The sequence below is a fragment of the Epargyreus clarus genome, unplaced genomic scaffold, assembly GCF_041222505.1.
Source record: "Epargyreus clarus isolate Ecla_fem2 unplaced genomic scaffold, WU_Ecla_fem_2.2 ptg000021l, whole genome shotgun sequence".
Classification (NCBI taxonomy): domain Eukaryota; kingdom Metazoa; phylum Arthropoda; class Insecta; order Lepidoptera; family Hesperiidae; genus Epargyreus; species Epargyreus clarus.
In genome coordinates this window covers 17,343,748-17,347,155 of record NW_027332228.1, presented here as the reverse complement: position 1 = coordinate 17,347,155, position 3,408 = coordinate 17,343,748, and the positions used below count along the sequence as shown (strand labels likewise).

Sequence of the window (3,408 nt, the reverse complement as noted above, 5' to 3'; positions counted from 1 at the left end):
TTAAAATAAACTGATGTCAACACCCGAGGTGGTGTACGCGTTTGCTCAGTTGTTTTGAAGAGTCCATTTAATTAACGTTTTGTCACAGACGCGCGGGCGGCGGCCGACATTGTAAATGCTGTAACTTATTGTTGACCTACATTCACACATTTTCGTACTCGAGTGTAATTTTGTGATATCGTATTAAATGAGTAGCTTTGAATATAAATCTTAAAATAGTGATTTTTCCATCGTTTCCTTATATTTATATCTGGCGGTTTGGTAATTTGCCAGTGTAATGATTATCACAACATACGGGTAACGAGAATGTGTGGATGAATGCGGACTGTAGCTATAGAATATAGCTGATTCATTATCAACAACAGTGCAGGGCTGTACGGTGTACAGTGTACAAGGGTACACGGTTTGTTAGCATATGATGTGATGTGAACTGCGGACGCGCTCATTGTGTTATGTAAAATGTAGATAAGATGTATTAGGTACTGCAATAGCTTCAAGTCGAGCGGGCTCAATAAATATTAATTTGAAAATTCATTACGGGTTTTATTTTCGTCGTCTTCCTTAAATGTGGTGTTAAAAAAATAAAATGGAGTTCATATGAGGTCGGTATAACAATACTAGGAACGTAGAAAATATATAACAATAAAAAGAAAAGAAACAACGGATGACATGAAATTAAATTATTGAACAATGTTTGAGATGTAGTTAAGTACTAAACTAATCGAAAACTTATCAGAAAGTTCGATTTATAAAATGGCAAATATAAGTAGGTAGGCACCAGTCATTTCAAGCTTTCATTTTCGATCTTTACATATTTCTCCATATGAAGTTCTACACTAGGTACCTATACTATTTTTTATGAGATGAATGTTATTATAATTCATAGATTTCATATGGACATTTGTTTGAACTTGTTCTTATAGTGTAGGTATGTACCTATCTATAACCTTATACCTTATAGGTGTGCGGTCATTTCAATCAATGCCAAAATAGTCTTCGAAATAGCAATATATTTAAATACGTATAAGTAGCAGGTATGTAGTGTACCTCCATATAGAAAATTCCTTATTGCATATAGGTCCTAATGATAAGGGATGAAATAGTAGGTAAGCTATAGATTAATAGTTGGTTGAGAGTAGTCAATTAGCTGAGAGTCCGTCAGTGTTAGAATAGCGTTATGCAGCGGACAATCTTTGATGAAATCTTTGACTGGGGACTGTATTCGCTATTATGATAATATACCAGACCTTGTATAATAATCGCATTTTAAAGTAGGTACGCTTTTTAAAAGCACTTACTTTAAAATGCGATTATTTGACAGATAAAACTGTGTGGCCTGAAGTAGCTAGAGCTACGCATGTTCCATTAGCGTAGGTTTGTCATTGTACACAAAACTTTTTAAGGTGTGTATTAGCTTCGTTCATATGTAGGTTAGGTACACCATGTCTCTGATGTTCATTAAGCATAACAAGCAGATTTAGTACAGCTATATCTATTACGTACTCTAGCGAATAAGAACTTAGTTAGGTACAATTATAGGTTGTGTTTGTATTAGTCTTACAAAATTTTAATAAGTTTTGACAATGCTATTATAAAATGACAATGTAAGATATATCAATTATCTCCCCATTTAACGAAAAAAATTAAAAAAAAAACATTCGCCCGAACAGGGACTTGAACCCTGGACCCTTGGATTAAAAGTCCAATGCTCTACCGACTGAGCTATCCGGGCATGACATTTGTAATTCAAATTAAATATAGATAGATAAATACCCTAATAGGTGAAGGTGGTAGAACCCTTTGTAGTTCGGCTAGTTCGACTCCGGCGGCACCATCGCCACACCTATTTCTACCTAATAACAACAGTGTTAGGCGCTGCTGTGTTCCGTTTTGAAGGGTGTGGTAAGGGAGACAGACTTCCGAGGCGTTCCAGCTTAGTCCTCAGGGGTAGCGGCGCATTTCTGTCCGACCTCAGGTAGGAACATCTAAATCTATCTGGAGTTGATTACTGATGTCCATGGGCGGCAGTAGCCACTTACCATCAGGTGGATTGCATGCTCGTCTGCTACTCCTATATTATAAAAAAATAAAAATAACCTACCCAAGTATATTATTTAAATTTGTAGCAAGTTATCTACCTATAAAAGTCTATTTTTATAAACACTAGGTCTGACCAGAGACAGGCACACAAAAGGAACGCCATTGGTTTTAAATATTTTCCATAACATGATCCCAAGGTTGGTGTGTGAAAATAATCCTTTTCTTTACCAATACAATGCCACCAAAAATGCCATACAAAAATATTATTTACTTTTCAGAATAGGGACCTATGGTACCGGTAAATGTTAAATAATACAATTAAGTATATACCTATTTTTAAGTTTGTTTTGCTATTTTTACTTTTTTTGGAGACTTCGCAACCTATAGCGACGACTCTTTCAAAATGATCGATCGTAGAGATAAAATAAAATAATTTTACGTAGAAAACTCTCAGAATCCACGTTAAGGCCTACCTACTTATAGAATACGGCAAGTTGTCTTATCTCTTACATACCTACTTATCTTAATCTTTGTCGTGGATACAAACAAAACATTGTCTTCTCGTGTATAACACCTACTTACTCTACATGTGAATTATTTGTATATACGAGGTGTTAGGTAATACGAGCGGGTTCCTCTTTGGACAACCATTAATTATATTAATTTATAACTTACGTTATTTTAATAAAATCTTGGACATTATTTTAATATGATTAATTTGTGTCAAGCACAAATACATACCTATTACTAATTGCTTAATCATTTAATCATTTATTTGCCATGAATATTAGTCATAACAGGTCTTACAATATATTAGATACATTTGTATCATATTCAGCTATATTAATTTAATAGCATGCAAATATTACAATTCAATTTCAATATAATTAAATACAATTAATTCAACAAAGATTTAACATTACATTATATATTATTATTACTATATTAAACGCTAACTAATTTATATTAAATGTCATAAATTCACGAATGTCATAAAAGTTATGTTCTTATAAGAATTTTTTAAGTTTTAACTTAAACAATTTTTCCGATTTTATTTATTCCAATTTTTCAGATTTTAGGTTCTTATCATGAGTTACAATGGTTCCGGTGGTTATTCTATGTTTAACCACAAAGTATTTCGGGAAGCGAGAAGCGGCGCGGCGCCCGCGTCGCATTGTCATGAGGCGTTAATCGCCGCATCTAAATAAACAATAGTCCGGCGGCGGGCGGCGGGTGACGGCGGCGGCGGGCGATGGCGGCGGCGGGTGACGGCGGCGGGTGACTGCGGGCGACGGACGGTGCGCGGGCGACGTAAATAGCGCCATTAACGCGCTGTTTGTAAACACACGCTACTCTATTCACAGGTTT

At 35.3% G+C, this 3,408-nt stretch overlaps 1 non-coding gene across 1 annotated transcript; it reads right to left on the bottom strand.

The window, feature by feature from the left end:
- Positions 1-1,659: 1,659 nt before the first annotated feature.
- TRNAK-UUU (transfer RNA lysine (anticodon UUU)) lies at positions 1,660-1,732 on the bottom strand. The gene has a single exon. It is a non-coding gene; the product is annotated as a tRNA-Lys (tRNA).
- Positions 1,733-3,408: the final 1,676 nt, after the last annotated feature.